The sequence below is a fragment of the Gracilinanus agilis genome, chromosome 4 (genome assembly GCF_016433145.1).
Source record: "Gracilinanus agilis isolate LMUSP501 chromosome 4, AgileGrace, whole genome shotgun sequence".
Classification (NCBI taxonomy): domain Eukaryota; kingdom Metazoa; phylum Chordata; class Mammalia; order Didelphimorphia; family Didelphidae; genus Gracilinanus; species Gracilinanus agilis.
Window position 1 is genome coordinate 303,204,833 of NC_058133.1, and position 25,212 is coordinate 303,230,044.

Consider the following 25,212-nt stretch of genomic DNA (forward strand, 5'->3'; position numbering starts at 1 on the left):
AGATTTAGTCTGTTGTTGCTCCTGGACCCTTAAGACATGAGCTACATGTTACTCTATGGAAAGAGACAACATTGGGGTAATTGCCATTTGAAAAAAAAAAAAAGGCTTAATTCATTGCCTTTTGAAATTTTCCTTAACATGTTGTCAAGAATATCATAAGTTAAAAAAAAAACAACAAAATTCTGACAATGCTTCCACCATTACATTCTGACTTCAAATTCCATCCTTATTCTGTAGGAGATAACAAAGATGAATTTTAAACAGGCATGAGATCACAGGATTATAGATTTAGAATCAGAATGGTCCCTCAAATCTATTTTGTCTAAACGTGTCCTTTTACAAATGAGGGAATAAGGTCAATAGAGGTGAAGTGTAAAGTTGAAAATACCTTGTACCCCCCCTTAAAACTACATTACCCATAATTCCTTAAGCCTTTTCCTATTGGTTGTCAGTTAAAACTACATTACCCAAACTCCTTTTCACCATACCCATAATTCCTTTAATCTTTTCCTATTGGTTGTGGGTTTTGCAGGCTGTTTTTGATATGGTCATGGTGGGCGTGGTGTCCGGGCTTTTTGGAGAGAAAGCCCTGTGGTGAAGGGTGAGTTAGGATTCTTCCCCAGGTTTTTAAATAAAAATCCTTATAAATATCATACTTTGGAGGAATTGAATATTAATTTCATTCTTTACAGAAGTGATTCACTCAACCTCGCAAAGGTAGAAAAAAGCATAGCTAGGTTTTGAATTCATGTCCTCTGATTCCAGTTTCAATTCTTTTTCCTTGGTATCATACTTTCTTATGTCACTATATGAAGAATATTTATTCAATGAATACATTTTTTCAGGTTTTTTTCAGCTTTGACTTGCCATCATTGAGGATAATGTATTTCGTGGGACAAATTTCTTTTTTTAATTTGGAAAAATTTAATTAATTAGTTAACAATATTTTTACATGGTTACAATATTCATGTTCTTTCCCTCACCTCCCCCACTCCCTCCCATAGCCAACATCCAATTCCACTGGGTTTTTCATGTGTAATTCATCAAAATCTATTTCCATATTATTGATATATGCAGTAGGGTGCTAGTTTAGAGTCAATATCCCCAATCATATCTCCATCAACCCATGTGATCAAGCATTTGTTTTCCTTTTGTATGTCTATTCCCACAGTTCTTTCTCTGAATGTGGATAGTGTTCTTTCTCCTAAGTCCCTCAGAGTTGTCCTGATCATTGCATTGCTGCTAATAGAGCAGTCCATTACATTTGATTGTACCACAGTGTATCAGTCTCTATGTATAATGTTCCCTTGGTTCTGCTCCTTTCACTTTGCATCAGTTCCTGGAGGTCATTCTAGTTCACATGGAATTGCTCCAGTTCATTATTCCTTTGAGCACAATAGTATTCCATCACCAGCAGATACCACAATTTGTTCAGCCATTCCCCAGTTGAAGGGCATATGCTCATTTTCCAATTTTTTTGCCACCACAAAGAGCACGACTATACCTATTTTTGTACAAGTCTTTTTTCCTATTATCTCTTTGGAATATAAATCCATTAGTGGTATGGCTGGATCAGAGGACAGGCAGTCTTTTAAAGCCCTTTGGGCATAGTTCCTAATTGCCATCCAGAATGGTTGGATCAATTCACAAGTCCACCAGTAATGCATTAATCCATTGGACAAACTTTTATAGATTTTCTCCAATTGATATGTCTATATGATAGATATGGATTTGCTTAAATGTGATATCAATAATTATACCAACAGTTTGGTGAATTTTAAATTAGTCAAAAAATATTTAGATGTGTACTTTGTATATCATATTCCATTATATTATACAGTACTTTTTTTGAGTGTTATAGACCAAATCTGTTATTTTCATTAAAGTAGGCAGCTCTTGGGGAGAATCTTATTTTTTTTAGCCCTTACATTCCATCTTAGAATCAATAATTCCAAGACAGAAGAGTGGTAAGGGGTAGGCAATGAATGTTATGTGACTTGCTTAGGATCACACAACTAAGAAGTATTTGAGGCCGGATTTGGACCCAAGACCTCCTGTTTCTATGTATTACTCTCAATCCCTTGTGGCATTTAGTTGCCCCTGGTGAGAATGCATTTCTAGTAATTCTTATTGGCATTTTCCTTACCATTAATGTTTGCTATCTCTAGGACATCAAAACATTAAGTGATTTCCACAGACATTACGTATTACATATTTTTATTTGTATAATGAATCTTTAACATGAAATTAATAAATATTTGTCAAACTAAAACAAATGAAATGTAAAAAAAATTACACAAAAAAGAATAAATGCAATTGGATATGCTGTATTTGCAGTGTTTACAAATAACCTAGATAAAAGTAAAAATCTGTGCTGTGTTGTCAGTCCTGTAGAAATAAATACTAGGTACATAAAGAAAAGAAAAAATACAAACAAAAAAGTAAAAGTATTAATTTGAACATTCATATCTGTTTTTCAAAGTTATTGTCAGTTAATGATTTATTGAAGAATAACAGTAGCTAGCGATGTCATGTTCCTCTAAGAAGTATTGTCCTCTATTGACATTTCCTTTCTCTACAACCATGTCTATTTTTTAATTTATATTTCCAAACATATAAAAGAAAGATTTACCTTTTAGGCATAGCTAGTCATTAACTGATTTGTAAAAAAAATTAAAATTAAGAGAGATGGAGCTAATGTTAAATGAATCTTCTGCAAATACCTGAAAACAACCATAAACCCATATCATTTGTGTGTGTATGAATATAGTATCATAAATGAAAGTTGCAAAGCTTTAAAATTCACTCCATGATGTATATACCCTTTTAAATATCCTACAAATAAAGTAAACATTATTTTAGGAAGTTAAAATCTTCTCATTAACATTTGGTAATATAGGAGGGAATATTTCCAGTAAGTCAAGTGCTGTGGTGGGAAATTAATTTGCAGTTTAATTCATGATCCAATGAACAGCTAGAAAAATAATTCAGAAGACTCATTCTTCTCCTGAAAGGAACAGTACTTTACTTTCTCATATCAATTCACCATAATTTTACTGAATTGCAGAATCTCAGTTGTTGTCTATCTTTCCACAAGACTTTCCACAAGAAAAAAGACTTTTCCACAAAAAAAAAAAAAAACAAAAGCAAAACTTGATTCCATTTGAACTGGAATGACCACCAGGAATAATTGATGCAGAGTGAAAAGAACAGAACCAGGAGAACATTATACACAGAGACGGATAAACTGCAGTATACTCAAATGTAATGAACTTCTCTACCAGCAGCAATGCAATGATCCAGGACAATATGCATATATATATATATATATATATATATATATATATATATATATATATATAATTCTAGGTAAAAGACTACAGAATGTTAGCACAAGGATTATTCACTATGACAAGGTGGGATTCTAACCAGGAATTCAAGGCTGGTTCAATATTAGGAAAACCATCTGTATAATTGACCACATCAAAAATCAAACTGAAAGAAATCACATGATTTCTCATCTCTATAGATTCAGAAAATCTTTGACAAAATACAATACCATTCCTATTGAAAAAAACACCTAGAAAACTATAGGAATAAAAGGTCTTTTCCTCAAAATAATAAGCAGTATTTTTTAAGAACCATCAGCAAGTATCATCTACAATAGGGATAAGCTAGAAGCATTCCCAAAAACATTGGAAGAGAAGAAGGGATGCCCATTATCACCACTACAATTTAATAATGTACTAGTAATGTTAGCAGTACCAATTAGAGAAGAAATAGAAATTGAAAGGATCAAAGTAAGCAATGAGGAAACTAATCTATCACTTTTATATATGACATATAGTATACCTAGAGAATCTTAGAAAATTAACTAAAATGCTAGTGGAAATAATTAATAACATTAGGAAAATTATAGGGTACAAAATAAATACGCATAAATCATGAGCATTCCTATATATTTCCAACAAAACCCAGCAGCAATTATTAGAAAGAGAAACTCCATTTAAAATGACTCTAGACCAGTAATGGGCAAACTACAGCCCATGGGCCAGATGCAACCCCCTGAAAGTTTCTATCCTGCCATAGGACATTATTCCTAATCTGACAAATACAATGAGTAGGATACAATACAATGAAACTTTGAAAGAGTTGCCTTGGAAACAGAATGAAGGATGAGCATTTCCTTTCCTTTGATCCCCTCTTTAAAAAGTTTGCCCATCATTGCTCTAGACTATATAAAATATCTGGCCAAGAGAACTCAGGAATTATATGAACATAATTACAAAACACTCTTCACACAAATAAAACTAGATCTAAATAATTAAAAAAATCAATTGCTCATGGGTAGGATAAGCTAATATAATAATACATTTCCATTCTTTATCAGCCTTTTTTAAAACTATTGTCATTTAGTGATATAATTCAGGTGTAAGTAAATAGAAGCTAATCAAATTATAATAGAAGTATTGCAATAGGTATGAACATTGTAGGGTAGGATTTTATCTCAAGGGAAGATTTCATATATTCCTATGAGATAACCTCAAAGGAGAAGTTATATCTTTAGTAAAAGGAAATTTTAAAGGTTTTCTATACCCACTTCAAGGAGGAACTTATATTGATAATAGATGATTTAAAGGGATTTGTAAATAGTATGTATTATTGTATTTTGCTGAGACTATTATTGAGAACTCTTCTTATGAGGAATATTAGAAAATTTTCCTTTAATTTCTATGGCACAAAGTGATATTTTCTAACCAGTTATGGAATTGCCTGGGGAAATTAAAAAAACAACAACATTGTTTGTTTCTCTTATGTTGTGTCATTGGAGTGGTTCATTAAAATTTCCACATACAAAGGGACATTTAAGAAATTCTCCTAAATGCAGAGTTCAAACAGATGTCATAGACTTAAATTATAAAGAATATAGTATAAAAAAATCAGGATTTTCATTGTGTGAAATTTAAATTTCTCTATAATGATAGTAGGTAATAGTAAGAAGAGCCCTTTAAATAAACCTACAATTTATCACATTGAAAATGAAGTTGGGATATTGAAGAAATATTTCACATTATTACACACTAAAGGAATCAGGACACAGCATAGTTCTGATCAGGACACTTAGACATATATCCTTTGATATTCCAGTAAAGTTTATCTGAACAAAATTCTCAGCTTTCTGCTTTACTATTAATAGTCATTTTAATAAGCCCAAGAGAAGCCATTTTATTACATTTATTCAAATTCCCACATGGAGAACAAATTGAAATGTGTATCAGAGTATTGGAATATGATTTTCAATGTGTTTCAGTACAACTTTTCCAAAATTCCACAGTTTCCACAGCTAAACTCATGAAAGGTAATTGCTGTTTCTGTTCTTTCACAACCAACTCACTCTTCAGTCCCTCCCAGTCATATTTCTGCTTTTACATTTGCCCAGAAACATTTTTCTTAATTTCCATTAATGGCTTTTTAATAATAGAATTTTAATGGCTTTTCTTAATTCTCTTCATTCCCATTCACATATTAAGTGTCTTCATTGTGAATGACATTGTGCTAGGTATTGGGAATACTAAGACTAAAATTAAAATGTTCTTGTCCTCATATGATTAATGGGAAGAATACAAAGCACATACACTGAAATACACACACATACATGCATACACACATACACATATGTGCACATATGGATACAAAAAAGGCAAAGTATATACAAAATTATTTTAAGAGAAGCTATTTAATAATAATTGTAGATCAAAAAAGATGATATAGGAGGAAGGATATCAGCAGAACTTTGAAGAAAGCAAGCAAATTTATAAGGTAAAAGAGTGGCAGATAGAAATTCATGTATAGGGGACAACTAGCAGAAAAGTATTTTTGTATCATATTGGTTTCTGTTATTACTCTGTTTAGACTGGAAAGAGCAAGCTGTACTCTTTCCCCTGCACCTTTGCACTGTATTACATTCCTCATTCATGGAAACTTTCTTCAGTGCTCTCTCCTCCTATTCCAGGAACATAGGTCCTCCTTGATGTCTCTACACATTGTTCTGGTCAAGAACACTGTCTCACCCCTGCTTCTTTTGGTTCATCACTCTAGGATTTGTTTTGAAGCATTTTATTTTTCTATAATCATTTAGAGGATGGTTGATGAACTCTGAATGTTTCTTACTCCATCACCTTGTCAACCAGAAATAAACTTCAGAAAAGTGTTAATGGAACAGAGAATACATGATTAAGAGCAATATGAAGACTATAAAAATGTAGGTAGGAGCCAGACTGTGGAGGCTTTTAAATCCTGGACTCAAAATTTTGTGTTTTATCCCACAGGCAATAGGGGAAAATGAAGTTTTTTAGTGTAAAGTTAATGTGCTCAGACTTGTTTCTGGGATGAGTTTTTTTTGAAACTGTGGAGAGGACATATGGGAAGGAGGGGAAAATGGAAGCAAGGAATAAAAAAAGAAAGGTATTGTAGTAGTCATGGCAAGAAGAGTGGAGAACATGAACAAGAATAGAGAGTTTATGAAGAAAAAAATGGTGGGTAGACAGTAGTGACCGTGAAAGTAAGATAGATAAGAATCAGCAGCTGATGGAATATGGATATTGAATGAGAGGGAAGAGTAAAGTATTCATTCTCCATATACTTGAAAAAAATCTAACATGGATGATCACTTTTTTCTTGATACTCTCTGTTTTTTCAGTTTTATGAAAATTGATTCTTAGTTTCCTAATACTAAAATAAATGATTTTCTGTCAATCTAACTAGTTAATCTTTTCCATGTCATATTAATATAATTCCTTACCACAACACAGTATATTTATAAATAATGTATATGTACTTCCTTCATTCCTTTGTTCTTTGCTCCTTCATTTCTTCTTTCCTTCCTTCCTTCCTTTCATGTTTTCCTTTCTCTCTTTCTTCTGTTCTTCCTTCTTTCCTCTTGTCCTCCTCCTTTTCTCTCTATTCCATTTATATGGTTGTAGTCATTTATCCTCAGATCTCATTTAACTATTCATCTATTCATTTGTCTTCCAGTGCTTATTTGAATTCCTCAAATTCCTCAGATTTATCATTTCTTAAAGCATATTTTGTTGTAAAATGTAATCTTAATTTTACAAATGAAGAACTTAAAGCTTTTAGAGGTTCATGTGTTCAGGCTGAACTACAGCAAACGCCAGAGCCTACAGCCCAAGGTTAAACTTGAGATCCATCAACTTTTATTTTCAAGAGGCATGATTTTTTTACAGTTGTATTAATGATAAATAATGATAAAATGTATTAAAATGTCTGAGAAGTGTTGACTTTTTGTTGATTTGAATTTAGTTGTATGAAAAGTTGATATTAAGTATTTTGGAAATTGTTTATTTTGTTAAGGTTTTATTCAAAATTGTTAGACTAAACTTTGCTCATTTTCATTCAGCTACATTTTGGCTCTTAAATGTAAATAGCATCTGTCTGTAATCTTGAATATTTTAATACTTATTCATCATTCAGTTACCCAAAAACTGCCTGATTCATGATTGAGGAATATAGTATTTTTATGTAGATGAATATTTATTTATTTCTTGAGGTTTCCAAATGAATCACCTGTAGTTCTTTTATTGATTGGAACACATGTTATGCTAATTTCTTAAAAGAAATTCTCCTGAAACTGATTTTAATATTAGTTCAGAACAAAAGGTATGGAGAATAGATGTTTGTTTCAGTGTTTAATGAAAATATTTATACACTGATTTCCATTAGTGTACTGGCATGTATCCTAAAGAATGGATGGGTCCGAGAGCAAATCATAGGAACAATCAATAATTTCATTAAAAATATGACAATGAGAATACAACATACCAAAATTTATGGACCATAAACAAAGCTGTACTTAGGGGGCAGATTTATATCTTTAAATGATTACCTCAAGAAAATAGAAAAAAGGATGAGATCAATGAATTTGTATTCAACTTCATAACTAGAAAGAAAACAAATTAAAAATCCTTGATAAAATGCCAAATTGGACATACTAAAAATTAAAGGAGAGATAAGTAAAATTGAAAGTTAGAAGAATACTGAACTAAAAATAGGAAAATGAACTGATTTATGAGGGGAAAATGATTATTATTAATTAATTTGTTTTAAAAAATAAAACCAAATTAGGCAATTTAAAAGAGTGACAGAGAAAAATCATAATTGATGAAGAAATTAAAGCAAATATTAGGAATTATTTTGCCTAACTACATAACAAGAAATCTGCCAACCTAAGAAAAATAGATGTATATATACAAAAAATATATACTATTCAGATTAACAAGAGGAATTTGACTATTTATATAACTCAATACCAAATAAATCAAAAAATATAAAAGAATTCCCTCCCCCCAAAAAAGCCCCAAGATAAATGTTGAAGGGTTGTGGCAAAATTGGGGCACTAAAAATTGTTGATGGACTTGTGAACTTATCCAAATATTCTTGAGGGAAATTTGGGACTATCTCTGAAGAGTTATAAAACTCTGCATATCCTTGGATCTAGTAATAGTAGGTATAAAACAGGAATAAAACAAAATAGGGAAGGTCTTATATAAAATATTTGTAGAGGCAAAGGATTAGAAATAAAGGGGAACCTCATCAATTGGGGCATGACTGAACAAATTGTGGTATATGATGGTCATGGAATACTATTGTATTATAAGAAATGATGAACAGACTAACAGAAATACAATGATCTAGGACAATTTTGAGGGACTTATGAAAAGTAATGCTATTCACATCAAGAGAAAGAAATGTTGGAGTAGAAATGTAGAATAAAACATATGATTTATGTGATTTATTTAAGCAGAACAAAGAGAATATTGTATATAGTAATAGAAATATGGTACACTGATCATCTGTGAAAGGCAGCTATTTTCAACAAATCATCCAGGGCAATGATGAAGGACTTATGACAAAGCATGCTATATGTTTCCAGAAAAAGAACAATTGGAGTTGGAATGGAGATCAAGGTGCACTATTATTCACTTTACTTATATTTTTATTTTGGGGTTTGCTTTTATATGAGTATTCTCTTTCAATGACCAATATAGAAGAATGTTTTACATGATAATACCCGTATAACTCAGATCAAAATGCTTATTATCTCCAGGAGTGGGCAGCAAAGGGAGAAATTTGGTATCTTATATATTTGGAAAATTTATGTATGAGGAGTTAAAACAGAGAAAGAAAAACCATAATCGATATCCTTAATGAATAATAATACAAAATTAAAAATTTTTATTTCATTAAATTGCATTTTATTTTCTGTAATTACATGTAAAAATAATTCCCAAATGTTTATATACATACTTACATTCTGACTCCCATAATTCTTTCTCCAGATGTGCATAGCATTCTTTCCTTTAATCCCTCAGCTTCCTAGATCATTGCATTGCTTTTAGTATCAAAGTAGATACATTAGAATTTTTCTTGGAGCATTCCTTGATGACTTGTTCAATTTCTTTTTTCTGTTATGAGAAATATTAAATTTAAATATTAAATTTCCTCCTTTACTAATTTGGGCAATTAATAATTTTGTAAATATTCATCCATTTACCTAGCTTGTCATAAATATATTGCCACATAATGGCGCAAAATAGCTTCTAAGTGCCTTAATTTCCTTTTTATTAGAAGTGTAATGTCTTTTTTCATCTTTGATAATGATAATTCGATTCTCTTCCCCTTCTTTTTTAAAATTAGATTAATATTTTATATATTTTAAATTAGTTTAATATTTTAATATTTTATATGTTAATATAAAATATGTATTAATATTTTATATATTTTACATATATTTTATATATATGGTTTTATAAAAACCATCTTCTAGTCTTATCTATTAGTTCAATATGTCTTTTACTTTCAATTTTATAAATTTCTCCTCTTGATTTTTAGGATTTCCAACTTAGTCTTTTTCTGAAGATTTTTAATTTGTTCTTTTTCTAGGGTTTGTGTGTGTGTGTGTGTGTTGTTCCATGTTAATTCATTGACCTCCTCTTTCTCTGTTTTGTTGATATACATAGCCAAGCATATAATTTTTCCCTGAGTACTACTTTGACTATATCTCATAAATTTTCATATGTTATCACCTCATTGTCATTCTCTTCAGTGAAATCAGTGATTGCTTCTATGATTTTTTCTTTGATCTACCAGTTTTGAAGAATAAGATCTTTTAGTTTCTATTTTGAATTTGACTCTCCATGAACACTTATTAATTACAATTTTTGTCACATTATGATATACATATGTTGCATTTATTATTTCTGCTTTCCTGCATTTCATTTATGATGTTTTATAGCCTTGTACATGGTCAGGCTTTGTATATATTCCATGTACTGCATTCCCTTTTATCCATATTTAATTTTATCCAGATATCTGCAAACTCTAATTTTTCTAAAAATTCATTCACTTTCCTTACTTCTTTCTCATTTATTTTTTGGTTTGATATATCTAGATATGATAGGGGAATGGTGAGGCCCCTAATATTATAGTTTTACTATTTATTTCCTCCTTAAGCACCTTAGTCTCTCCTTTAAAATTCCAGAGTGAGGGCAGCTGGATAGCTCAGTGGATTGAGAGCCAGGCCTAGAGATGGGAGGTCCTAGGTTCAAATCTGATCTCAGACATTTCCCAGCTATGTGATCCCAGGCAAGTCACTGGACTCCCATTGCCTAGCCCTCATGGCTCTTCTGCCTTGGAACCAATACACAATATTGACTCCAAGATGGAAGGTAAGGATTTTAAAATAATAAAATAAAAAACAAAATCCTAAAAGATGATATTGTCTAAAAAAAATTAAATGAAAATAAAAGTCCAGAGGCTATACCATTTGTTGCATGTATCTTTTGTTTTGGTATTACTTCCCTTTTAATCCAATCTATTTTTGCTTTTGCTTTGTTTATCATCAGAGATGATGACTGCTACTCCTGCTTTATTTTTTACTTTAGATGATGAATAATAAAATCACTTTCTAATTTTTTCCTTTATTATGTGTGTCACTCTACCTCAGTTGTGTTTCTTGTAAACAACATATAATAGGATTCTAGTTTTTATTCCACTCTGCTATCTGTTTCCATTTTATAGGTGAATTCATCCCTTTCATATTCACCATTATGATTACTAACTCTGTCTTGCCCTCCATCTTATTTTCCTTTTTGATCCTGCTCTTTTTCCTTTGACTCTGTTCCTCCTCAGCAGTGTTTTGCTTTTTATCACACTCATACTTCTCATTCCTTCCAATCACTCCCTCCTTCTCTCATCTGATTCTTCTCGTACTCCTCTGTAGGGTAAGATATAGTTTTATCCCCCAATGAATATTGTTGTTATTCCCTTTCTGAGCCAGTTATGATGAGAATAAAGTTTAAGCATTGACCATCACCACTCTCTTCCTTGCCTCCAGTGTAATAATTTTACATACCTCTTTATGTTATATATATTTACCCCATTCCATATCTCCTCTCATTTTTATCTCATTGTAATGAACTTTTTCACACTTTCATTTTTCTGCCTATCATATCATCATAATCAGTTTACTTCCACACCCTCTGTCTAAGTATTTTCCTTCTATCTGCTCTACTAAAAAGAATAGTGACTAGGAATTACAGAAATCTACTTTCCATATCGGAATACATACATTTTGACATTATTGAGTTACTTAAATTTTCTTTTTCTTATTTACCTTTTTAGGCTTCCCTTGGATCTTAGGTTTAGACTTCAAATTTTTTGTTTCAGTCTGTTTTTTTTCCGACAGAAATCATTGGAAATATTTTATTTTATTAAATAGCCATTTTCCCCTTAAAGAATGAACTCATTTTTGCTGAATAAGTGCTTCCAGGTTATAAACCTAGATCTTTCTTCTTCCTGAATATCATATTGCATGCCTTCTGATCCTTTAATGCGGAAGCCACTAAGTCCTATGTGATCCTATTTGTAGCTCAATGGTATTTGAATTCTTCCCCCTGACTGCTTGAAGTATTTTCTCCTTGGATTTGGTGATCTTGAATTTAGATATTATATTCCTGGAAGTTATCATTTAATGATTCCTTTCTAGAGATAATCTGTGGATTCTTTCAATTTCTTTTTTTTTATTGTTCAAGAATATCTTGGCAGTTTTCTTTGATAATTTATTGTATTATGATGTCCAAGTGTAATTTTTTTGATCATGGCTTTCAGGTAGTCCAATAATTCTTAACTTGTCTATTCTGGATCTATTTTCCAGGTCAGTTTTTTTAATGAATTGTTTCATGTTTTTATTTTCCCCCTTCTTATGATTTTGTTTTATTGCTCCTTGATGTCTCATGAAATCATTAGCTTCTAGTTGCATGATTCTAATTTTTAAAGAATGATTTTCTTCTTTCAGCTTTTGAGCCTTCTTTTTCATTAGGCCCATTTTTCTTCTATTGCTATCATTTGTCTTCCCTGTTTTTCCTCTACCTCTTTTTATTGATTTTTGGAATCCTCTTTGAGCTCTTTCAGAATCTGTGTCCAACTCATATTTTTCTTTTGGACTTTGTGTGGTTAGTTTTACTTTCACTGTCCCCTTCTGTGTCTGGTCTGTCTTGCTCTCTGTCTCTACAAAAATTATCTAGAGTTAGGTGCATTTTTTTGTTGTTGGCTCATTTTTCCAACTTTTTATAGGTAAGCTCTGTTCTCTTGGAGGTTAGGGTTCCCTCTTTAGCTCAGTCCTTCCCTGATGCTATCCTTAGCTTTACTTCTGGGTTTCTGCCAGTTTCCATTCTACCAAGTTGATATGATGGCCTGAGGGCTGGGGTCTCTGAAAGTCACTTCCCACTACTGATTCAATTATCCCTTGAGATTGCTGATGGCTGAAATTCTTACCTGAGATTTGAGTGTAGGCTTTTGGTCTCACTATGGGTTTGATCAAATGAGGTACAGCTCAAATTCTACCCTCAGGATTGGGTAAAGCTTTTGCTTTCTCTTTGTATAGGGGGCCAGCCTCTATATGGTTTTGGGGTCCTGAGTGGCATTGGTGGCTTAGAATTGTTAAGGCAGGAGAAAGAAAATGAGAACAACCAGACTAGTGGTTAGCCCATGTTGCTCTAACACTATGGGATTTGGACTTTATTTTATACTGGTTTCAAACAAAGAACACAAAGAAAGAGTCATAGCTGCGAAGGGGTTACAAATCATACACAATCCATTAAAGTCTAAAAAGTAGAGATATGGGTGCAAGGACAAGGGCCAAATTCCAACCACCAATTAGTAGGGGTTTAATTCTGGGAGCAGAAATAAATTTCATGGACATGTTTACTAATTGCGTTCTGCCTTGATTTACAGATCTGCACGTGGTCAGATAGTCCGGACTAAATTGTCTGGCTCCAGTCCTTATCTAAGTAATATATTTTTTAGAGTTCAGGCTTCTTAATTATCAAGGAGAGAAATTGTCAAGGAGAGAAATTGTTAACTCAGTAGCTTCTGGTCTGGTTATGGACTCAAAACTCTCCAATAAGTCTATAATGCTTTTCCAATAAGAAAAGGTATGGATCATAAGAGGTGTCAAAAGAGGGGTCTCAGATTTTTATCTATTCTCTTATTGGCTTCCCACATCTGTGGGCTTGATCAGATCAGGAAGAGCTCATAGTTTAGCCTCAGTCTTGGGTGATGATTTTGGTTTCAGTCTGGCTTGATCAGGTCATATGTAGACTTCCCTGCCATTGAGCCTTTGTTGAGAGACTGAGGGGCCCAGCTTTGAGTCCACCTACTACCCCAAACTGGAATTTATGTCCTTTCCACATAACCTGGCTGGTACTTCTGGCCTCACTTTGGGCACACACAGATCAGGCTGCTTCAGCACAGGTTGCCCTGAGCTTGAATTCTGGACTACACAGTAGGTTTTTTTGGAACTTCAAAGGGGTGCATTTGCTTGGATCTCTGTCTGCCCAGGTAGGGTTTCAGGGTCTGCATGTTACCTTGGGCTCAGGTTCTGAGCACAGCATTTGCTGGGTGGGAGCGTGTGGAGAGACCTCCGGGAACTGATGCAGAGCGAAAGGAGCAGAGCCAGAAGAACACTGTACACAGAGACTGATATACTGTGGTAAAATTGAATGTAATGGACCTCTGTACCAGCAGCAATACAATGACCCAGGACAATTCTGAGGGATTTATGGTAAAGATGTTACCCACATTCAGAGGAAGGACTGCAGGAGAGGAAACATATAAGAAAAACAACTGCTTGAATGCATGGGTCGGGGTGGACATGATTGAGGGTGTGGACTCGAAACTACCACACCAATGCAACTACCAACAATTTGGAAATAGGTCTTGATCAAGGACACATGACAAAACTAGTGGAAATGCGCATCGGCCATGGGTGGGGAGAGTGCGGGGCGGGGGGTGAAGGGGATAAGAGGAGTATGAATCAGGCAACCATGTTAAAAATGTATATTAATAAATGTTAAAAAAATTTTTTAAAAAATTAAAAAAAACCTTTATCTAAAACAATCAGAAATCATTATCCTTAATGGGAACAAACTAATATACTTTCCAATAAGATCAAAAGTGATACAAGGATGCCTATTATTGCTACTTCTACTTAATACTGTAGAAGAAATACTAGCAATAGTGATAAGATCAGGACCAAAATTTGAAAGAATTGGAATAACAGTGAGGAAACAAAATGATCATTCTTTGCAGAAGATATGATCATGTAGAGAGAAAATCCTAGAGAATCATCTGAAAAACTAATAAGAATAATGAACAATTTTAATAAAATTTCAAAATACAAAATAAACCACTATAAATCACCAAAATTTCTATTTACCACAACAAAGTTCACTGGCAAGTGATAGAAAAGGAAATTACCTTTAAAATAACTATAGATAATAGAAAATTCCTAGGGGGTATGCTTCCCAAAATAAACCCAGAAATTATATAAAATTACAAATCATTGTTCACACAAATAGTCATTCCTAAACAATTGGAAAATATATAAGTATATATTAATTGTTCATTAATAAGACAAACCAATATAAGAAAAAGTATAATATTTCTTAAATTAATTGATCTATTTAGTGCTATACCTGTCTAACTGAAAATTATTTCCAAGAACTAGAAAAAATGAGAAAATGTATATTTAATGAAAAATAGTCAAAAATATCAATGGAATTAATGAAAAAAATAAAATTAAGCCTATATCTGATTTAAAAATATACCACAAAGCATCAATCATTATGATAATTTTGCATTTATTAAGAAAGAGTAGAGGATCATTGGAATAGGTGAAGGAAGGAAGGAAGGAAAGAAAAAGAAGGAAGGGAGAGAGGAAGGATAATCACTGATAACATGTACATCAATAAAGCAAGAACATCAATAAAAGAGATATGTGATGAGAAAAAGGAGAAAGAAGCATTTTAAAAAGTTGTGTACAAAATCAGTTATATACAGACAAAACTGTCCACAAAACCAGTTTGAATCTGCCATGTCTAGTAACTGTTCAAAGCAAATAAAAGCTTCATTTCTTTTTTTTTTTAACCCTTAACTTCTATGTATTGGCTCATAGGTGGAAGAGTGGTAAGGATGAGCAGTAGGGGTCAAGTGACTTGCCCAGGGTCACACAGCTGGGAAATGTTTGAGGCTGGATTTGAACCTAGGACCTCCTGTCTCTAGGCCTGTAAAAGCTTCATTTCTGAAAATTTAAATATACAACTTTTCTGTGAACCTTGTAAATCTAACTGGTGCCTGCTCAGTTCCAACACCAACAGAATCAGTCCTGAGTTTTTTCCCCTAAAGACATGTTCCTCTTTTCCTCTGTCATCTATCTCTCTTTGAAGTTAATAGGCATTCTACATGCTGAGTAAGAAATAAACATGAGGAGAACACAGCCTCATTATATACACAGAGTACCACTATGAGGCTAAAAGACACAAAGAAATGCATGTCATTTTTTCAAATAGATGTGTGCATGCTATTGAGATTGCTTCTAATCCCACTTTTGGAAGTTTATGGATTTTTTTCCTTGATATGATAAATAACACCTACATTCAGGGTAAGAAAATTCAAAATTCAATCAAAATCATCATCAAATTCCTTTTTTTCCACTACTTTCACTTACAAACTAATTCCCATCTTATGGGCAATACTGCCATTCAAAAACTTGGACCTCTTTTTCTATAGTTGCACCCATCCCCTTATCCACAAAATACATTTTTTTTACTGATAAATATAAAATAGTTCCTTCTCCAGCCTATCCAATTTTCCAAATATCATCCATTCCACTGGAAATAAGTGTCATGTCACTTAACTCTTCCTCACATTGGTCTATCACCTTTTGACTGGTGCCTCCAATTTGGATAGCCCAGTATTCCCTTAACTTAGTATTCAACCTTAATTATTAAAATAGGTACTGTGTAGTCAAAGAATATAAACAGGTAGTTCTCAGATAAAGAATTTAAAACTATATTTAGTCATATGAAAAAATACTTCAAATTTTTATTAGTTAGAGAAATGTAAATTCAAACAATTTTGAGGTACCACATCACACCTATCAGAATGGCTATGACCAAAAAAAGGAAAATAACAAATGTTAAAGGGTATGTAGAAAAACTGAGTTACTAATAATACACTCTTGGTAGAGTTGTGAACTGATAGAACCATTCTGGAGAATAATTTGGAACCAGTCTCAAAGAACATAAAATTGTGCACATGCTTTAACCCAGCAATATCACTACTAGGTTTGTACTCCAAATAGAGCTAAGATAGAGGAAAATAACCTACTTGTACAAAAATTTTATAGAAGATCTTTTTTTTGTGATGGCAAGGAAGTGGAAAATGAATGAAAATTCATCAATTGCGGAATGGATGAACAATTTGTGATACATGATTGTAATGGAATATTATTGCAACATAATAAATGAAAAACAGGACTATCACAAAAAAGCATATATAGAATGATGCAAAGTAAAGTGAACAGAACCAGAACATTGTACACAATAACAAGTGTGTATGATGATCAACTGTGAATGACTCAACTTTTATTAAAGATTCAAAGATGTAGGACCACCCAATGGACTCATGATGGAAAAAACTATACACCACCACAGAAAGAAATGACGCAGTCTGAATGCAGGTTGAAATATATGGATTTTCATTTCATTTTCTCCATGAATTTTTTCTCCACTAAAAATGTTTGTCTTCTTTCACAACATGATGAACATGGAAATAAGTATTGAGTGATAAAAAATGAACAATTATATCAAGATACCTGTAATTTTTCAGGATATAGTAGAAAGTAAGGAGAGAAAATGGATTACAAAATTTTATAAAACAATTGATATGCATTGTATTGGCATGTTATCTGGAAAAACATTTAATAAAAATATGCAACTACTATGTCTGTATCCCCAAAAGACCAAAGATGGAGGGAAAAGAATCTATTTATATAAAAATATAGCAGCTCTTTTTTGTGGTGTTCTAGGAGGGGTGAGAGCATATGAATCACAAAACATCAGAAACTGACTATTAAAATTTTTGTTGCTATTGTGTATTGTTACTAAGAAAGACTGAGCTAGTGGTTATGAATGATACAAAGATATATGTGTCATTACTTATTCTCTCAAAAATTTTATAATTTTTATTTGAGTAGAAAGGTAGATACCTCAATTAATAGTTAATAATACAAAACATTATATTCCTTAAGTTACTATTTTGTATCTCATATAGTCTGTGCAGGAAAATAAAGGCTACCAATGCTTTGAAAAAGGAAAGATCATTTGAAATTGAGTAGTCAGCAAAATTTTATATAGTAATGGAAATTAAGTTGGACTTTGATGCCTAAGGAGGATACAAGTAGAAATAGAATAGTAATATTGTAAGGGTAATCAATCATAATAAAAATTACTAAATGCCCACCCTGTGTTGCAAAGGATGCAAAGATAGAAGTAAGCAGGAACAGAAATGCATTCTTGTCATCCCAACAACACAACAAAGGAGGTTGAGGTTATTAACTTGATTAAGCTCAAGACATCTTATGTATAGGGAGTGAGTCTTTAAAATCAGATGTTCACACCATTTGGCATTATATGGTGATCCCTTGAAAAAGAAAAGCAAGAGGTTGCCCAAAGAGGGGGAAATTAGCCCTGGTCAAAAGAAAAGCAAGTAAATTTTTCCATATTGATCAACAATTGGGTCAAATCTGTGAATTGCTCTTACAATCCTAGCCTGGGGAAGATGGGATAAACTCTATCTTAAAAATAATCATAAACAAACAAACAAATAAGTAAATATATGAACAAGGAGAAAAGGAAATAAAACCTCTTTTGTTATGGAGATTTCATTTTTCTAGTTTGAAAATAGTTACTATATCTGTGACGGTCATAAACAATTATTAGTCACTTACTATGTACTTGACACTGTTAAATATGTGTAATAAAAATAAAATAAAAAACAAGCCCTTCCCTCAAGGATATAATAATCTGAAAGGAGAGACAACAAGCAAACACATATGTAAAAACAAGTTAGGTACCAGAAAAATGAGGGGTTTGGGGGTGGAAAGTGTGAAATTACTAGAATAAAGAGGAATAAGGAAAGGATTAATTTGGCAGGATATTAGTTTTGACTTGAAGAAATCAAGAGAAGCCAGGAGATGGAAATGCAAACAGAAAACATTTCATGCATTGGACAGCAAGATAAAATGCCCAGAACTGAGAAATGGGGTTTTGTTAATGTAGCAGCAAGAAGATCAACATCCTTGGTTTGAAAATGTATATAGATAAGAAGGATGTAGAAAACAAGATGATTAGAAAGAAGTTGTGAGTAAGTTATAAAGGGCTTTGAATGTGAAACAGAGCTTTTGGAATTTGCTCCTGGAAGAGATAGGGAGTAAAGACATAATCAGAAATGCACTTCATGATAATTACTTTCAGTGATGAACTGGAGCTGTTGCACGAAGACTCAGTAGCAGGCTGTTATTATATTCTGATTGTGAAAGCATTAACACCACATCCATTCAGCAGAAATTGAGTGGGAATAAAGGCAGCTTATGTTGGAAATGATGCTAGCCTAGGAATTGGAAAAAGCCAATCAGTGAAATGATAAGGAAGCCAACAACTCAAGACAATAGTAAAAAAAATATTAAAGAGTTATTGGTATGTTGTTTAAAAGTTTGGTTCAGAAGATAGAAAAAATAGGTTAGAATCATAGCTTTCCCATTTGTCTGAGTTGGATATGTCGAATTATTTCCGTCTTGGTTTCCTCATATAAAATGAGAAGTTAGAGTAACTTTCATTCTAATTCTTAACTTATGATCAAAGTGTTAAATTCAGTGGAGCTTAGTTCAAATCATAGAATAACCAGGACAATGAGAACTGCTACATAGTAGCAGTACTTCAAAATAATGACTCTATTGCTCTCTTATCTAAGAATTTCCCACAGTCTGAAGCCTTGCTTCTTTGGCACATCTTATCACCTTGTCATTTTATCCACTAGGAAATATCAGTCTGCAAGCCTGTCCATTTCTCTCATTGGTTAGTTCCTCCTGAATTCATTTGTGTTCTGCTAGTTTGAGCAGATGTATTTAATGCTCTTTAATAAAAGATCTTCCCTTACCTGGCAATGGAGGTTTATGGTTACTTTCTCTGTCCTCTGAAGACTTATTGTCAGTCTAATTGATGTTATCAAACCTGTATTGATTGGATTAGTTTCTTAATCTGCCCTGAGGCTAAAACCTTGAGAGGAGAAAAAAGAAAACAACAAAACAAAAAAACCCTTGGGGGAACAATATTGACCTGTCCAGCAGTGGGATCTCCCTGAGCTGTCCTTGTGTTTGATCTGGTTTTCTTTCCCCTTGAAGCCCTTCCTTCTCTACCTCGGTATGAGGAAGCCAAGCTGTCTGTGGTCTGAGGTTTGGCTCTCTCTAACCCTCCTTCTTCCTGGCATTTTTGCTGTGTTTCTCTGGTTTTCTCCTCCAGTCACCCCTCCAGTGCCTGTGTTTAACTCCCCAAGTCCGGTGCCAGCAAGGCCCTCTCTCCAGACTGGTGCACCCACCCACCATGAGATTTCCCCGGATGCTGAAGATTCCACACAGCACATGGGGGAGGTGTCCTGGGATTCCCCCTTCTACACTCTCAGACCCAACAGTTCAAGAATTGAAGCCTTTTTCTTGGTGTACCTCTTTACAGTAGGGTTCCCCCTGCTCTGTCCTGTTATTAGATTTAGTCCTCTTCTCAAAGCGCATTGTTTTCTATCTCAGTGTATAAGGGTGTGGAGGTTTTAAGATTCACTCTGTCTAAGCCACCATCTTCCAAGAATTCCCAATAAATCAGTTTTATGATAAAATTTCAAAAGAAATTTGAGTTATATCTTCCAGCAATTTGAGCAACACAGGTATTCATTAGCATTTGTAAGAGTCTTCTTGATAACATTTGCAATATTGTTTGAGTACTAGTATCTTTTTAATGGGAACAAGTTGCTCTGGACTTGAGTAATCAAATAAGAAGGAGCCCAAGATAATGACTGGATAGGAAGGTGACTCCTAAGGCCTACTTTCTTCTTTGAGCTAACCTTCTTCTTGAAGCCAACTCCCTTCTTGGAGTGACTCTCTTCTTGGAGTTCACTCTCAATAATGAGTCATAATTCCTCTATTCCTCTCTTATCCAAGAATTTCCCACAGTCTGGAGCCTTGCTTCCTTGGTACATCTTATCACCTTGTCATTTTATCCACTAGGAATATCACTCTGCAAGCCTGACCCTTTCTCTCATTGGTGAGTTCCTCCTGAAGTAATTTGTGAAGGATCCAGGTCAGTCTGATTTCATTCTCTTCCTGATCTTTTTCCTGCCTTTCTGAAATTCAAATCATTCTCCCCTCAGGGGCAGTCTTCCTTTTGCTTGTGCTTATCCCCCCATAACTTAGTACTGTAGACAGAAATTAGTAATCATTTAATAAACTCCAATTTCTTTCTTCTTTAGCATATATATACATACATATATATATATATATATATATATACATATACATTTCTAAGAGCAAGAGAAGTTCTCTATTGATTGTTTCTTTGGTTTTTATTGGATAGGTTGCTTTTAATAGTCTAAATAAATACTTATGCACTTCTTTTTTCATGCACTTTTGTGTTACAATTTTCATCATAGTTATTTCTGTATATTTCCAATATGTACTACTAAACTGTAAATTCTTTGAGGGCTAGGACCTTGATTGCTGGCACTTTGTTCTTTGCACACAACACAAACTAAATGTTTCTTTAATAAAATATTTTATCTAATGTGTATAAAAAAGTTAATATCCTACAACAACCAGTCACTAAGCAAATTGTGTCTGTGTTGACCATTCTGTTCTCCTTCTAACATCTTATTTCTCTCATGTTTGATTCCTTCTTTTAATATTGTTAATAGCTTATCAAAGTGATGTTTATGGAGCCTGACAAAACAGTTGGATTTTTTTAAAGCACCATATTAATTCACTGAGATGACCATATAATCAGGACTGTTAAATAAACTATTAGAGAGGAAAACCTCATAATCTACAAATTTACTGGTTATTCATGGATGTTAGCAAGTTGAGGGACATTAGCTTGGGCACACATAATTTTCAAGAACAATTTTTCCTATAGCATTCTGAAAAAAAGTCATTTGTTACAGATATTATAGAAATTAAATGGGAACTAAAATTGAAAAAAAAGGTATTAACTTGGAAAAACACAGAAGCAGTGAAATGCTCAGAAAAAAAACAAATCTTTAATCAGGTAAGAGGCAAGTTCTTAATATTCAGTCACCACATAGAGTCAAGAACTTAAAAAAGACACTGAGCCAAGAGCTCTGAGACTAGGAACAGTGTCTCTGAGAGCATTACCACCAAAGATAATTCTCCAAAGAGTGACAAAACTTAGGGGGCTTATACACTTTTTGGGGTAATAAGGGCAAGGAAGAATGATTGACTAAGTCTACATTGGATACAAGGAAAGGAGGAGCCCAGGGTATGACTGGCAGGAAAAGGCTGATACTTTGCACTAGCTACAAAAAGATGTTTACAGCAAGGGACTGTACTACCAGGTCAATGTTGATAAACTTTTAAAACTAAACAAGTATACCTAAGGCTTGATTGACTATTAATCTTATCTAAAATGGGATCATTAAGTACCTTAAAGTCTATTGCTCAATTCAGACGTAGAGCCAGTCAATTCACTCAGGTTAGTCAGGGGCTTTCCCCAAGGATAGTTCTTAATGTACAAGGAGAAAACTTGGGTTTCCCAGAAATAGAGTTGGCAGAGGTTAACCTTAATGGAATAATTCAGTAGCAGAGATAGAACTAGAATTCTAGTATATTTCTAGTCTAGGATATTCACTATAGCCCATGACAAATTATTGATTTTCAAATAAGAAGATGACTCTACTGATAAACTCTCAGTAGGACTCAAGCAGGAGTTCCTTTTTTTAAAATGACAATAGATTTAATAAACTATAAACACTTAAAAAAAATTTGGGCCCTACTGGCTAATTAATGGTTTGATTTGCATGGCATTTGATAAGGTCTGAATACAGTATAAGCAATGGAACTTTTTTTTCCTTAATTTTATATCTTTACATTTTTAAGTATATATATATACATTTATATGTATACACACACATGCATATTTATATAAATTGCATTTCCCTGTACATTTTCCCCTGAACTTTTTTTTAAACCCTTAACTTCTGTGTATTGGCTCATAGGTGGAAGAGTGGTAAGGGTAGGCAATGGGGGTCAAGAGACTTGCCCAGGGTCACACAGCTGGGAAGTGTCTGAGACCAGATCTGAACCTAGGACCTCCTGTCTCTAGGCCTGACTCTTAATCCACTAAGCTACCCAGCTGCCCCCTCCCCTGAACTTTTTAATTTTTTTTTTACTTTTTTACTATTTTTTGAGATTTTTTTCTTATAATACCAGCTATACCTGGTGTTGAAGTGACTATTCCTATATGTTACCCCAATTCTTTCTCTTTGGTAGAGTCTCCTAATACTGATATCTTCCAACTATGAATTCCTAGCTTCTGGACTCAATTCATGTCACAGAGGAGTAGAGGTAGTAGGAAATGAGCAAGATGGACTGCATAAGATTTATGCATCTCTGTGACAACTGGCCTGAGCTAGATGATATGGCTGCCTCTCAACTGTATCATTTATTTCCTTTCTCCTCCTGATATGGGAATACATGTCCCCAGCTAGACACTCAGAAGTGTTCCAAGTCAAAACATATATAAGAAATTTTTTTCTGCTTTCTAAGGGGAACATCCTCCTTGGACTTTCCCCAAGATCTTAAACTATGTAAGATTTAAATTAATATCCAACACTGTAAGAATTATATTTTATAATTTATTAATAATCACTTGAAGTAGAAGGAATAAAAAGGAGACAAGTAAAAAATCCCCTAATTATCTAACAAAATTAAAACCACATAAGCAAGTTTCTCTTGCCTCTCCCCTCACCTCACTTCCATAGCATGCTATCACCAAAAAGGAGAAAAAGGAGGTGCTACACCAAATACATAGCCTCCCTATATAAGCACGTAACGTTAGAAGGAACATGGGATGCTGGGAATTGGAGTTCTGGGTACAGAAATTAATTATACAACACCCCTGTGATTCTCTTAGAAAACAAGCATGTATAACTCTCCCAGATTTACATGTCTAGTTTCCCAATGGAATCAGTACACATAACCAACTTATATCTTTAAAGATCCATAACTAGACGTACATACAATATTGTACTTTCAAAGGGGAAATTGCAATAATTTTGAGATAAAAGATAAATAAAAGAGAAAAATAATAGAACCAGTGATTGCTAGGCACATTAACAAAAACCTGATTAGGGAGTTTAGTCCCCTTGGGTATAAGAGTGTACATACAAAATAAATGTATTCAACCCCCTACAGTTCAATTTCACTATATCCCAAAGTTCATTCTGGATTTTTCGGTACAGTGTGTGGTTTCTGCAGGCATCTCCATGCTGTCTTCTCCAAACGGTTCACTTTCTTGATTTAAAGAGGTAGCAAGTTTCTTATCCTAAAATTACTCTTCAACAAGAAAAATTTTTTATAAAACTAGAATTTTATGACAATTATACAATCCCTCCTGAGGAGGATGTTGACTAACACACAGATCATCCTGAGATTCATGGCTGAGTTATGAGGTAAGGGAATCAATTGTTAAAAGGAAATCAAAAACATAAAAATGTAGAGAAGAAAGGGAAAAAATCAAAATTAAATAATATATAAAAGTTTTAAGTCAGCAAGAACAAGCCTATAACAGGTCCAGGAATCAGGATTATTATCCTGATTTATGTCCCAGAAACCATTGCAGCAATATGGATTTACTCAATCAGCTGCCAGGACTACAGAAAATTGCCACACTATGAAAGACAGAAAAGGGACTAAATTATTATAGTAAAAATTGCCACATTAAGAAAGGCAGAAAAGGGACTAGATTTTTGCAGTAAGTTGGAAGTATCATTCCTGGGTCTGAATATACCTTCACTCTCAGGGATAGGGGACCAGAATTATAGCTAAGCCAAGGCATTTTGTCTGAACCTGGCTTGGGGGAAATCCTGTGTCTGATGTTGTCAAATAGCCATTTCCTCGAACCCCAAAACAAGTCCTCTGTCTTGGTGCAGATTCTCATCAATCCCACTGCAATTGGTTGGTCTCTTTGATCTTGTGCTTCTTGGCACTGTATAATGGCTCTTTTGTGATCCCTTCTCCTAAAATCAGAAACAATCATTAATCAAAGTACCATAATATTTAACGATCAATGGCAGGTTTCCATAGTCTAGAGCTTTTAGGTATGCATTAAAATTATGACTAATGTATATTGTAAATTTATACCAGTGCAAAATCAAAAAACCATTAATACTGGTAACATGTGCTTCACGTATAAAAAATGAGAGAAAAAACCATCAAATACTGTATTGCACATAAAAGGAAAAACAATAAAAACAATACAATTAAAAAAAATCAAAAGTATATAGTTCACAATCAGGACCACACATTGTGTTTGCAAAAGGAGAAACAAAATTCAAAGGTTTCTCACTCAGAAATGAGATCCATTTCCTTTTTAAATTGGCCATGATCATAGACTTTCTTGCTGAGATCATTTACTCCAAGTCTATTCCACTGATGCTCCCTTCTCAATTTTCTCAGCTCCTTAGATCTCAGGCAAGCTGGACAAGACCACAACAACCTCCTTTCCTCACCTT